The sequence below is a fragment of the Epargyreus clarus genome, unplaced genomic scaffold (assembly GCF_041222505.1).
Source record: "Epargyreus clarus isolate Ecla_fem2 unplaced genomic scaffold, WU_Ecla_fem_2.2 ptg000025l, whole genome shotgun sequence".
NCBI classification, from domain to species: Eukaryota; Metazoa; Arthropoda; class Insecta; order Lepidoptera; family Hesperiidae; genus Epargyreus; species Epargyreus clarus.
The window spans coordinates 3,227,332-3,242,191 of record NW_027332232.1 but is presented as its reverse complement, the minus strand read 5'-3'; the positions used below and the strand labels follow the sequence as shown (position 1 = coordinate 3,242,191).

Sequence of the window (14,860 nt, the reverse complement as noted above, 5' to 3'; positions counted from 1 at the left end):
TATTATAAATAAAACAGACAGTCCATTCCATGTCTATGATCCCATGACAAAAAATTAGAACGCCCTGTGGTTCAACTCCGGCGGCACTACACCTATGTCTGTACTATCAGTGTTAAGCGATACTGTGTTCTGGTTTGAATGGTGTGGTGAGGAAGACCTACTTAAAGAGGAGGAAACTTAGAGTTAAGCTGGAAAACTTAGTCTTCAGGGGTAGCAACGCGCAAAGCCGACCTCAGATAGGGCTCTAATCTTATCTGGGGTTAATTACAGGCTAATTATGTGCACCGGCTGCAGGAGTAACTTGCTAAGCGAACTGCATGCTCGTTTGCTACTATCTGATAACATATTTTTTATAATATAAAAGTTATAAAATTAATAATCCAAGCTTGCACTGGCTCAGGTATCTTCAGGTTTCCTCACGATGTTTTCCTTAATCGTTTAAGCAAGTGACAATTAATGTCTAATACGCACATAATTTTGAAAAATCAGAGGTGCCTGGGATTTGTATCAGACCCCTCGAGCGAAGCCTAGTTTAACTTTAAACCAATAGACTGCCACTGCATTTTCAATAACCAACTTGTATACTATACTTGTATACCACGTTCTATTTGTATGTATACCAGAGGACTGGCAACCTTTTTGCCCAAAAAATATCCTGGCAACGCTGCCAGCGTTCTGCGCACTATGCCACAAATGGGAGTTTTAGACGACATCAGTATTTTATAAGTATAACTTATTATTTACTTTTAGTTAACCTTAAGTCACTTATTATATTTATATCATTTTTATTAATTGTTATTTCTTATATAATAAACTAATTAATATAAAAAAAAACTGTTATACACGAATAGATTTCTTCCTCGCGCCGTCTTAACTATTTCTATATTCCAAGTTTCGAGTAAACTTAGTAAGGGGCCGGCGGGCATTAACCTCGCCCTAGAATTAGATGCACTTGCCAGTACCTACCGAGTGAAGTAATAATTTTAACATCGATAAAAAATATTTGCTAACGCCATAAAAGTTGATTGGATACACTAAATAACGTTTAGGTAGACAGAACCAGGTTTGGAGGCGTGGGGGCCCCGAGGCGACGGTGGAGGCCCCTAATTATATTCCAACAAGTCTTTAAAAAATCAAGATTGTTTGGGAAAATACACTTAATCATATTTGAAAAAAAATTACAGTTGCTGACCCATCGATATTTGAATATTTTTTCGTCTATTTTAGGGCCCCGCTCTAGTGGAGACACCGACGCGATATCATAAATCCTCCTATATACATATGAATATTTTCAAACGGGCCTTCAGGGCCAATTCGGAATTTATAAGGATTAGCGGAAAATGCTTTCCAGAATTTGATCCTTACAAGTGACACTATCAGATAGTGGAATAATATAGAGGGTGTATTTTTTTCTAAATGAACTCGTTAATTCCCGGCTAGGGAAAAATATATTTTAAAAAACTAATAATGCAATTTTAGCTTTTATCAAATTCGGCCTCGTAACTCCTTTTAGCATTTTTCGCTAATCCTTATAGTTTCTGATTTGGCCCTGACGGCCTATTTGAAAAATTCACCCTGTATAGACAGCCAATTCATCCGATACAGTTTATAGGTTCAAATAAATTAAAATGTAATGTCAGCATTTTATTTCATAATGCTGCTACTACTACTAGTTACTAGATTTTGCGTAGTGGTCAAAATACGACCATCAACAATATAAAAATTGTAATACTTTTGTTAAACTGGGGCATTATTAAAAAAAGGTCTGCTTAAAAATATAGCCTTTATCACTCCCACAATTTGACGAATCCAACGACACCGCACATGTTAAAATCCATCAAAACTTAAGAAAATAAAATGAAGTTTCTAAGAAATCGAGTTTTAATCAAAAACATCTATTTTCCCAATTGTTCTGTTTACGATACGCGATATATTTTTTTTCTCTATTCACGTTAAATAACAGTTCAAAACAAATTATAAATTAATGCTGCTAGCATTGAAAAATGTCAAAAATATATTCAAAACCAAAATAAATATACCGTCACAAAATAGTTTTTCAGGGTTCCGTACCCAAAGGGTCAAAACGGAACCCTATTGCTAAGCATCCGCTGTTTGTCCGTCCTGTATGTATAAGGATGGCCGCTATAACATCAAATACTAAAAATAAAAGTTGAAAATAAATGGAAGTCGCCATACAAATAACTGCTCTTTTCGACGTTTTTCGCTTTATCAATTAAACCGTAATAAGTAGACAGTTCAAATTTTGAAGATGCATTTACTACAATGGCTGCTATAACAAATACTAAAAATACAAAAAAAAAATCAAATTTTGGTGGTACGAAACCCTCAGTGTGAGACTTCGACTTGCACATGTCCAATTATTAAATTTCTAACCAAGATTCGATGACTCGTGGAAAATTTTGAAACAAATCTATCGGTATCGGTCGATTAGATCAAGCGATTTTGATGGGTTGGCGCTTGGGTGGAATTCGTCGGAATTTTATGACATTGAAAGTAATACTCGTAAAAATACGTATTACCCTATTTCTGCCTTATAACAGCAGTGTAGCGCTGCTGTGTTCTGGTTTGAAGTGGGGTTAGAGGAGACATACTTTTCTGAGGTATTCCAGCTTACTCCTCTGGGGTAGCAGCGCATCTGTGACAGGTAGGAATCTAAGCTTAACTGGAGTTCTCGCACTTCATACTACTAGGCAATCATTGCATGGTTTTAACATAAGACCTCGAAATTATGGGTCCGTATGGGGGTTTCGAACCCCACCACTTTATTTAATCCGACTGAGGACGGTAATGTTTTCCTGCGTAAGTATGTATAATCCGCGTAAAACTGCTAGTCCGCTCTGAATATACAAATGAATTGCGTCGCCATAGCAAATTGTATGACTACACCTGCTCGCAACAACTTTAAAGCGGACTAGCAGTTTGGCGTGGACTATAATAATATGTCTCAATCTTTGACACGACAGCCCAAACGGCTTGACGGATTTTAACATACTCGTATATGTCGTTCGATTCGTCTAAATTGCGGGAGTGACATCGCCTATGGTTTTAAGCAGTCGGATTTTTGTTTTAATAAAAAATCTCTAGATATAAGACTAAAGCATACCTCCAGTACACACGAAATTTCAAAAATCGTCCCTACTTCAATATACATAATGTTTAAAATACCAACCACATAATACGACTTTTTATTGAGTTCATTTTGTAAATTTTTTGTTTCAACTTTTTTGACTATTTCACATGTAAACGCGAATTCGAAGATTTTTCTTCTGAGAAACACTTGGGATTTTTCCAAATTAAAAAACAAAAACCACAATTAGTATAAGGGCTCTTATACACTAGCGCTTTTCCAGCGTAGGCGTTCGCTGGACGTTTATAGGAAGATGGACGAATTTCAGATTTTGCCACTGAAAAGTAAAAACTGAATTCAAATATATTTGTATATTGTTTTTATTATATACTTACGTTATGCCGTCGTTTATGAACTGATTTTGATATTTTTTTCGTTGGTGTAAAGGAATTTCTCATATTGAACACGTTATTTATGCCGTTATCCAATGAAGTATATCGAGCGCCGACTGCAGCATTATGTACTAAACGAACATTTGTTTCAATTATTCTTTACTTTGTCTTGACATAGAAGTGGTTGTATTTTTTTTGTTTTTTTACTTTATTTTCATAAATACTCTTACTCGTGTGAAACCATTTTCTTTAATAATATCAAAACGACGATTGCAGATGCCGCGACAACGCGACGCACAAATCGTTGTCGCGAAAAACGCTAGTGTACAAGAGCCCTAATGCACATTCCAAAACTATTATATTTTATATAACTTTGTATTTAAATTAAAACGCTTATTCATACAAAAAATAAACTGGTTTAATATTTAACATTATTATTATGGTGGAATATCATTCGAAATATTTATACGAATGTATAAGTAATTGTGGGTTGGTGGTAAATCCCTTTGTGGTTCGACTCCGGCGGCACTATCGCCACACCTATTTCTGTTATAACAGTGATGTTAAGCGCTGCTGTGTTCTGGTTTAAAGGATGAGGTAAAGGAGATATACTTATGAGGCGTTCCAGTTTAGTCCTCAGGAGTAGTGGCGCATCTGGGGCCGACCTCAGGTACCGTATGATTATCTAATCCTATCTGGGTTTGATTACAGATGTCCATGGGCGGCAAAAGCCACTTGCCATCAGATAGACTGCATACTCGTATGCCACCCCTATATATATTAAAAAAGTTATTATGAAAAATTGTATGTATTTAACACCCAACGACGTCTCCATACGACGTCAACCATACCGGTCTAACGCGCAGAGGGTCCCTGGTTCGATCCCCGGCCAGACAAATATCTAAATTTTGAATTCAGATTTCTGTTCTGGGTCTGGGTGTTTGTGTATTCGTCTATGTATATGTCCATGATAGCGAGAGCAGTGATAGCCTAGTGGTTAAGAAACTCGACCTCTTGATCGAGGGGTCCCAGGTTCAAATCCTAGGAACGCACCTCTGAGTTTTCAAAGTTACGTGCGTATTAGAAATTAATTATCACTTGCTTAAACGGCGAAGGAAAACGTCGTTAGGAAACCTGCATACCTGAGTAATCTTTAAAAAAAAGAAGTTTGCAATGGTATGTGAAGTCTACCAATAAGCACTTGGCCAGCGCGGTGGAATATGACCTAATCCTTCTCATTCTGAGAGGAGACCCGTGCCCAGCAGTGGGACAGTAATGGATTGATGATGATGTGCCCATGGCACCCTCGACACAGGGAATCCTAGTGTGGTGCTGTGAGTGTAGATTTATTAATTCAGGCATAATGAGTCCGGAAATAGAACTAGCCAATAATTTTTAAATAAATCTGAACCAATAAATATTTTTTCGAAATTAAATACATTATATTTGCACAGCAACACTACCAGTCTTTTTATTTCTATATAAGGAGAAAAGAATGTTGTTTTTTATATATGATATGTCCTTTTATTGTCTTATTGGCCTTCATAGAGAGTAGCTGTCATCTGGTTCCCACGGTAAAATTATATTAATGTTTATATCTGTAAAATTAGTTAAAATTGGTGTGTCTGTTTATGTATTGTCTTAAAACAATAACAACAATTAAAATTGATTTTTATTAAGAGTAGCAGACGAGCATGCAGTCCACGTGTTGGTAAGTGTCTACAGCCGCCTATGGACATCTGTATTCAAGCCCTGATAAGATTAGATTGCTACCTGACGTCGGCCACAGATGCGCCGCTACCCCTGAGGACTAAGCTGGAACGCCTCGGAAAAGTATGTCACCCTTACCTTACAACACCCTTCAAACCAGAACATGGCAACGCTTAACACTGCTGTTATAATAGAAATAGGTGTGGCGGTGGTGCCGCCGGAGTCGAACCACACAGGGATCTACCACCTTCAAAATATTTCTTATTTTTAAATAAGCTATTTTTTCAAACTCATTGATTGTGTATATCAATATTCAATCGCAAACCGGCAACCGGTTACCGGTTTCACGTCACATACCTGGAACCCGCTTAAACTCGAAAAGTATTGACACGGCATTGATCGTATCAAAGCATTTTTGTACCGTGGGAACCAAAACAACAAGGTCGATACTCCAAAATGGAGGCATTGCAATGTCCACGTCGCGGGCGAGTCGCAAAAACCGGCGTACCGTTAAACGCCTAACCTGCAAACTTTTTCCAACGCGGCGCAATATTTTTAGAAATAATCTATGGCAGCCCAGATTTTCTGGGGCTGTTGAAAAATATGTATTTATTTTGGTAGAAACAAATATTTATTGATAAAAATGTTTAGTAATCATTACAGGTTTTAATAAAGTAAATATTATTTATTTATTTATAACAAATTGAATAACATAAGCATAAAACATATATAATGTACAAATGAACTATAAAAATTGATGTTTATGTACTCAATAATTGTAGTTTAAAAACTAAAAACCACGCTAAAATCGTGCAAGGAAAATCGTTAATCTTGATTCCTGACGATCCTGATGAGGAGAATGGGATAGAATTATTCAAAATTTTAAATTAATCGGACCGTTCAAAGAGGGTAAAATCGAGTTCAAAGATTCCGTTACATACATACATAGATACAACCCAAGCTAAAAGCGTGTCAAAAAATCGGTTGTCTGTAAAGTCAGTTTACTGACGATAGTTGAACGTCACAACGTCATAAGAAAATACTGATGGAATGGTTGCATTTTTCAAAAGGATTGTGCTTCTTTGTCGCTCGTTCCGCGCTCTTGCTTGCACTTCAAGCCTTAAATGGAACGCCTCAGAGCGAGGTAACGCCGCATGAGTCATGTTTCTTGGTGCGTGCAGCCGGCTCCATCGAATTATAAGACGTTGTCACGTCAAAAGGAACGGAAATGTAACATTTTAAGTTTGTTTCGACGTCACTGAAGCTTGTATGAGATATTAGAGCGAAAGACTATTTTCGATGGATACTCGCGAGCCGGATTATAACAATTAAAAGGCCCGAGATGGCCCGCGGGCCGTTATTTTCCATCCCTAGCGGCTAGCCTAACCCTTCGCACTATATATTTTGTGGCGGTTAAATGAGTACAATCACAAACTGTTGTTTATTAAATTGGAAGAAATAACTGCGCACGGATAAAAAAGAAAAACGTGTTATTACTCTATTTAATCGCTTAATACATCGCTTTTATTGATTGGAAATCAATTCCTTACGTAGCCACCTGGGCATTACATGATACACCTGATTTCACCACATGTCTACCACATGACATAATAGTTTATACAATCTTTTCCTTTATTAAAACTGAAAATAAATTTATTTTTGGCAAGTGACAATTACATACTGGATTTTTTGAATGTTTTTAATTTTGACTCATAGGACACCACGTGTCACCATCCGGTATGACGAACGGTTGGTTCCGGCTTTGGTCCTTGTTTAGGCTAGTGAAGGTCTGTTTTGATAACGGCCCTGTAAGACAACGATTTGCGATTAAGCGATTACAGTAATGCTGCATCGCGTTTTTGCGATTAGCTGCGTTTAGTAGTATCAAACAACGGCGTTTGCATGCGTTCAATTGCAGTCTAACATTTATTCGACTAATCTAATCGACAACGAAATGCGATTTAGCGATTATAGTAATGCTGCATCGCGTTTTTGCGATTATCTGCGTTTAGTAGTATCAAACAAAGGCGTTTACATGCGTTCAATTGCAGTCTAACATTTATTCGACTAATCTAATCGACAACGATATGCGATTTAGCGATTATAGTAATGCTGCATCGCGTTTTTGCGATTAGCTGCGTTTAGTAGTATCAAACAACGGCGATTGCTTGCGTTCCATTTCAATCTAACATTTATTCGACTAATCTAATCGACAACGATATGCCATTTAGCGATTATAGTAATGCTGCATCGCGGTTTTGCGATTAGCTGCGTTTAGTAGTATCAAAAAACCGCGATTGCATGTGTTCCGTTTCAGTCTTAACATTTATTCGACTAATTCGACTAACTAATCTAATTCGAATAAACTAATCAGAGAGTAGTGATAGCCTAGTGGTTTAGGAATTCTATCTCTCATTCGGAGGGTCAGAGGTTCAAACAGGCACACACCTCTTATTTTCAGATTTTCCTGTGGTTCGACTACGGCGGCATCACTGCCACACAAATATCTGTCTAATAACAGCAGTGTTAAGCGTTGCTGTTCTGTGTTGAATGGTGTGGTAAGGACGACATACTTTCTCGAGGCTTTCCAGCTTAGTTTTCAGGGATAGCGGCATATCTGTGGCTGACCTCAGGTGGAAATCGTTTCTTTGTGGGATTGATTACAGATGTCCATGAGCGGCAGTGACCACTTACCATCAAATTGCTACTTCACTAACATAAAAAAAATAGGTACAATTTATTTGTACACATGCTTTATGTAATAAAAGCTAGAATTGATTTAAACCACCACTCCTGATTCTTTTGTGAAATTTGCAACAAAAAGGCCAACAAATGTATACATAGAATACAAATAAAGAGACCGCGCAATTCAAATGACGTGTGCCTAGTTTTGGATGCCGTTCAGGCGCTCTTATAGTCCACGTTTATGCCTATGGATATGTGTAACAAACTTTAGATATAAAAGTCTAAAGTACTGAAGTCTAAGTTGGCCTCATGTTAATATTTGTAGGTTTAAAGGTGGTAGAACCCTTTGTGGTTCGACTCCGGCGGCAACACCGCCACACCTATGTCTACCTAATAACAGCAGTGTTAGGTGCTGCTGTGTTCCGGCTTGAAGGGTGTGGTAAGGGAGACAGACTTTTCCGAGGCGTTCCAGCTTAGTCCTCAGGCGTAGCGGCGCATCTGTGGCCGACCTCAGGTAGGAATATCTAATCCTATCTGAGGTAGATTCCAGACGCCCATGGGCGGCAGTAGCCATTTACCATCAGGTGGACTGCGTTCTCGTCTGCTACTTTTATATTGTAAAAAATATAACCGGAAATATATCGCGTTATCGGTTATGAAAATCGCAACTATTTCTTACCCCTGACGACAAAGCTGGAATGTCTCGGAAAAGTATGTCCCCCTTACCACACCCTTCAAACCAGAACACAGCAGCGCTTAACACTGATGTTATGAAAATGTAATCACACTTACTTGCTTTCTCATTCTGTCTCACTCTTTATCAATCTATTTCGTGTATATTACGTTAGTGATCAATAAAATAAAGAATTTATTGGCAAATAATGTACAATGTCGATCCATGGTATAGTCCGCGCCAAACTGCCAGTCCGCTCTGAAGTTGTTGCGAGCAGGTGTAGTCATACAATTTGCTATGGCGACGTTATTCATTTCTATATTCAGAGTGGACTAGCAGTTCACGGACTATAGGCAAATAAGTCAGTCTCTTCTATCTCCACTACTGGGAAAGTCTTGCCCAACAGTGAGCCATAAAATCCATCGCAGTTGTTCTATGAAAATAACTGTGACATAATAATAAGTTTAAAGCGCTTCAAAATGGTAATACAATCATATATTGTTGTTTTATCTCGCTGGCTGTTATCAATATTTCTAATTAGGTAATAAACATAAAATTTAGATAAGAGTTGCTCGTACCTACTACTTATATCTTTTTCAAAACGGTTACTTTATCATTCTCTCTTGTTTTCGACTTTTATGAGCACAACTGTAATATACTTACTCTTTTTAGGGTTCCGTACGTAAAGGGTAAAAGCAGAACCGTATTACGAAATCTCCGTTGTATGTCCGTCGATTCGTACGTCACAGAACTATATCAAGTTAACCGTATGAGATAGACACTTGATTTTTTATAGAGTATGTATAACGGTGGCCGCTATAACAACACATTCTAAAATTAAAAGAAGTTTGAAAATAAACGGGGATCGCTATACAAGAAACCGCTACTTTACGGGGTTTTCGCTTTATCTATGACCCGTATGACTAATAGGTCGACTGTTTAGTTTTTTACAATGCATTCATTTCTATAGCTGCTATGTTACCAAATACTAAAAATAAAAAACAATTGACAATTTGACAGTCCGGAACCCTCAGTGTCCGAATTCAACTCGCACTTGGCCATTTATTTAATATGATGCTAAGTTATTTAACATCGCCATCAACCCATTAAGGTTCGTAATACAAGCGACAGTCAGCCTCGGTGACCATCGCCGACGATCGACTGTGGTCGCTAACGAAAACCAGTGAAGTCGGTGGCAATTGTCGGCGTCGCTCCAGACCCGCGGCGACCGTCGTCGGTTGTCGCTGTCAAGAGTTGCAAACTGGTGCCGGTGTAGGTATATCAACATTAAAACCAAAATATTTAATGAAAAGTTAGTTCGTTGTTTTTCCATCTTTTTGAACCACTTCGGAAGGTTTCGTTATGGAAAAGAAGCAGCGAAAGAAACTTCATAAATATACAATAATAGTACAATCTTCATAATAGTACAATAAATGAAATGAAATATAATCAACTCCAGATAGGACTAGAGTTCTACCGAGGTTGGCCACAGATGCATTACTATCCCTGAGATCTTATTTGGAATTTCTGATAGTGTCTTTCCCTTCCCACATCCTTTAACAAGAACACAGTGCTACACTGCTGTTGATAGGCAGAAAGAGGTGTGACAACGGTGCCTCAGATCTAACAATGAAGGGTTTTACCAATAACTACTTTACTGCTGTGTTCTGGATAGTTTGTAACAACAAAAATACATATCGATACCTTAATTCGCAAATCAGCCAACTCCACTTTTTGTCAATGGTATTTTTATTTATTTTGATTTCGTTCAACGCCATTTACTATCAAAATCTTAGGAATTATTTTTTAAGGGAACTTAAGGATATCTTACTTTACGAATTTAAAAGAACTTAACATATATTTTTTTTAAGAATTATTTAAGTTTATTTGTATATGTCTCAGAACTTTACAAGTTAGAGGAAGGTGGTAGAACCTTATGTGGTTTAATTATGGTGGCAACACCACCATACCTATTTTTGCCTAATAACACCAGTGTTTAGTGCTACTGTGTTCTCGTTTGAGAGGTGTGGTAAGGGAAACATACTTTTCCGAGACATTTCAGTTTAGTTCTCAGGGAAGGCGGCACATTTTGCAGCCGACCTCAGGTAAGAATCTAATCAATATTGTCTTTGAAGATACCCAAATATTTTGACTATAAATATTTTATAATGAGCCGAATGACTTTGAATTCCTAATGTTAGTGTTATTTTTAGAATTTCAGTATGCATTCAAGTTAAGTATGTTATGCATATTTTACCATCTTGTTTCCTACAAAATATTTTTAGACTTTACTGACCTTAATTTGAAAGCAAAATACTGTATCCTGCTATCTCATTATCATAAATAACCATAGATTAGTAAAGATACTTCGCCGCCTTGAAATTGAATGAAGCCACAAACGGCTTATTATCGTAAGTTCTTTTTTTTAATTTTTGACAAATAAACACATTTTTAGAGAAAATTTACGAATAAATAACTAATACTGCGTAATTTACATAATAAATAAATAATTATTTCAAATATTTTACGGATATTTTAGCACGGAGACGTGACAAAACTTTTTTACGCAACTATTTCAATTCTCAAAACTGAATACATTTTCTTGTTAGGAGTGAGTAATCTTTACTAATCTATGTAAATAACATAAACATAATGATTATTACAAAGATATATGCTAATTATCAAAGACTAGCTGACCCGGCAAACTTTGTACCGCCTCAAAATCTATTTATCAAATATATTTCATATAAAATATAGCCTATGTTACTCGTGGATAATGTAGCTTTCGAATGGTGAAAGAATTTTTAAAATCGGTCCAGTAGGCTTTGAGCCTATTCATTACAATCAAACACACAAACAAAGTTTTGCTCTTTGTAATATTTGTGTAGATATATGCAAATTTATTATAATAGTTCAAATTTCTTAATTTTTTAGGGTTTTGTATGCAAAAGGTAAAAACGGGAGTGTATTACTACTTTTTTGCTGCCTGTCTGTCACAGTGCTCTCTCTTGAACTGTAATAGATAGACACTTGAAATTTCTGTGCATTATTATAGCCACTATAACAACATAATAGTTACTATAAAGAAGATAAAATAAGAGGGGGTTTGCATATAACAAACGGATATTTTTCATGATTTCTCAGTTTATCTATTAACTATGAACCTTTTATATTTGAGTTTAAAACATACTTGGCCAATTTTTTTAAATATTCTAATTACAAAAATACTTACTTAATATAAGCTGTTAATTAATAATAAAGTGAGTTAATTGTTATCTCACTTCGTAATAACTTTTAATTAGTTTAAACAAGTCTCATTATTACTGTATTCTAACTTCCTTCTAAGAATTTGGGTTGTACAAACAAACAATCACTAAGTACATAGTTCATGTCATATTTACAAAATAAATGTTATTTGAACTGCCTAGTTGGTAGTCTATTATACATTATGCTTGTTGGAGTAATAAGACACCATTTGACCCACATTTGACCAATCATAGCTGTTAAATTTTGAACAACTTTAACTAATCAAATGTACTGATAACCAATGTGAACATGCAACATTTTTAGAATATAGAACGCTAGGAAAAATGGCGCGCTGTTGATATTTGAAAAAGTTTCACAATAGTTTGTGTAAGAAAGTTTTAGTAAAAGATATCTTTATTATTCAGCCAGAATAAAATTCTTATTAAGATTATTTTTTTAACTGTATCCGTATAGATTCCAATTTAAATTTCAAATCGCCGTTCTAGAAAACTTTTTTTAATCAAAACGCAGTACTTACACAAATAGTCGGCTTCAGATGCATTAAAACCAGGGTGTTCTAAACAAACATTCTCTTCGTGTTACGAGAGGTTACACGACATTCCCATCCATCAGAATCCGTGACAACACAAAAACACAAATCTGCCGTATACTTTCACAAATGGAATGCACTAGACACAACTATTTGACAAATAAAATAGTGAAAACTTGCACGGTCGTCACCGTAAAAACACTTTGACATCACCACACCACGGCCGCAGACACCCTTCGGGCCGCTAACCCATATTCCAGGTTCGTATTACTGTGTAATGAATGGAATTATTACCAATTTACCACTTCACGGCCGACGTCCGTTCGCACCGAGAAAATACTTATAAAACGTTTTTCGAAAGCGCCTAGACACCGGAGCGTGGACCTCTCGAAAAAGTACAATATACAGTGGCGCGTTAAATAGGAAAATCGATAAGGCCGTTCTATCGTCGACGGATCGAAACTAGAATAATAATTTATCAAAAAATGTAATAAAAACGACATTATTTCTTGTGACGGTTCCGAACTGTCAGAATTTTCTATGCGCTACGCGACCGATTCGACGAGCGCCGTCGGGCCGTGATTCGCGCCTCCGGGAGCGACGTCTCGAATCGGGCGGGTAGGCATGTCAGCTAAGCGAAAAACGACCTTATCGAATCCACCACTACGACTTTCGTATTTGGCGCTACTCGCGAAAAATGCGAAACGGATAAGTACGAATTTGTTTGTAAAACTTACGACGGCTAATGATCAGTGGATTGGAAAATTCCAAATAATGAGTGGCGGAACGCACGCGGTGTCCGTAGACAGAAACGCGAGACACTGTTTTCGAAACATTTGGCTCGACATCATTTTTGGCGTATTTTGAGTTGGGTCGTGAACGGGAAAACTCGAAAGCGTTCGGTTGCGAGAAAGGGACGGACGGAGGGCTGTTGCGGACGAAACTGAACTTTACGGCCCTTTTAGTTCATACACGTCCGAGTAACTTTCGCGTCATAACACAAGAAAATGAGTGAAGCCGTACTATTTTGAAGTTTTTTTTCTATAATACGTAGCTATACGCTAGAGAAGAGAACGGCTGTTTTTCTATGTAATTTTGCGCCTGTGTGAGTTACTTCCCGTATGTGTAGTTATCGTATGGATAAAGGTTTATTTGTGGGCGTTTTTTGTATTACATAAAAATTGTATAGCCGCTGACTTTGGCTTGAAATCGATAATCTAAAAATTCATTTTATATTTTCGAACTTCGAACGTGTCGCGGCGCGGTTTCAAAATGTGTATAGAACGAGACACGGTTACTTTTGACTTGAATTTCGTTTGTACTTATGACGTTGTTACATTGTATTGTTAACTAATGTAATGTGTATGGTTGATTCGTTTCGAATAGTAAAATTGAAAACTATTAATCCCATTTAGAGCGCAATGCCGTAATACTTTTAAATTGTTTATTATAGAAGGAAAACGTGTGGAAATAAGATAGATGTTTATTTTTACGGATATAACTAAATTCAAATAAGGCAAACATCATTCCTGAGGACTATTACAATTCCTATTGAGTACATAAATTAGTATTTTAAGGTACCTATTAATATATGCTTTAAGGTGGTAGTGGTGATGATTTCGTCGTAGTTTGACTCTGGCAGTACAACCGATATATTTCTACCCTTTAGTATTGTTGTTTGGCAAAGAGTACCTATGCGGTATTACTTTTGAAGGTGGTAGAATTCTTTGTGGTTCGACAGCGGCACCACCGCCACACCCATTTCTACCTAATAACAGCAGTGTTAGGCGCTGCTGTGTTCCGGTTTGAAGGGCGTGGTAAGGGAGACAGACTTTTCCGAGGCGTTCCAGCTTAGTCCTCAGGGGTAGCGGCGCATCTGTGGCTGTTACTAGCTTTTACCCGCTGCTTCGCTCGCAGTCAAAAGGTTTTTTTCATTTCGGAAACGATACTTTTTTCGCGATGCAAGGTACAATATGTCCTTTACTGAACCTCTGAAAACGTGTGTACAAATTCTCATGATAATAAGTTATGTAGTTAAGGCGTGAAAGTGTCGCATAACTGAGAAACAAATTAATTTACTAATTTATTTAACAGAACGAATTAATTAATTAATTAGAAGGTAATAGAACCCTTTGTGGTTCGACTCCGGCGGCACCACCGCCACACCTATTTCTACCTAATAACAGCAGTGTTAGGCGCTGCTGTGTTCCGGTTTGAGGGGTGTGGTAAGGGAGACAGACTTTTCCGAGGCGTTCCAGCTTAGTCCTCAGGGGTAGCGCATCTGTGGCTGACCTCAGGTAGGAATGTCTAATCCTATAACAAACTAATCGCATAACAAATTAATTTAGTAATTTAATTAACAAAGAAACAAATCTACATTATAAAATTAGGTTTCATAAAAGAGTATTACATACATCATGTTACATTTCAGCCTGATTTCGAAAAATGTGAACTAAAATTCTTTCCGTAGCGTTACGTTTCAATAGTTTACGCTCCAGTGACGACAACTGATTGAA

The 14,860-nt window shown here is 37.0% G+C and overlaps 1 protein-coding gene across 1 annotated transcript in view; it reads right to left on the bottom strand.

The window, feature by feature from the left end:
- The window catches only part of LOC140752721 (uncharacterized), a 50,662-nt gene extending 37,762 nt beyond the window's left edge, over nt 1-12,900 (bottom strand). Inside the window, exon 1 of the mRNA XM_073087055.1 lies at nt 12,333-12,900. The gene's annotated coding sequence lies outside the window, so the exon portion shown is untranslated. The remainder of the gene's footprint in view (nt 1-12,332) is intronic.
- Nucleotides 12,901-14,860: the final 1,960 nt, after the last annotated feature.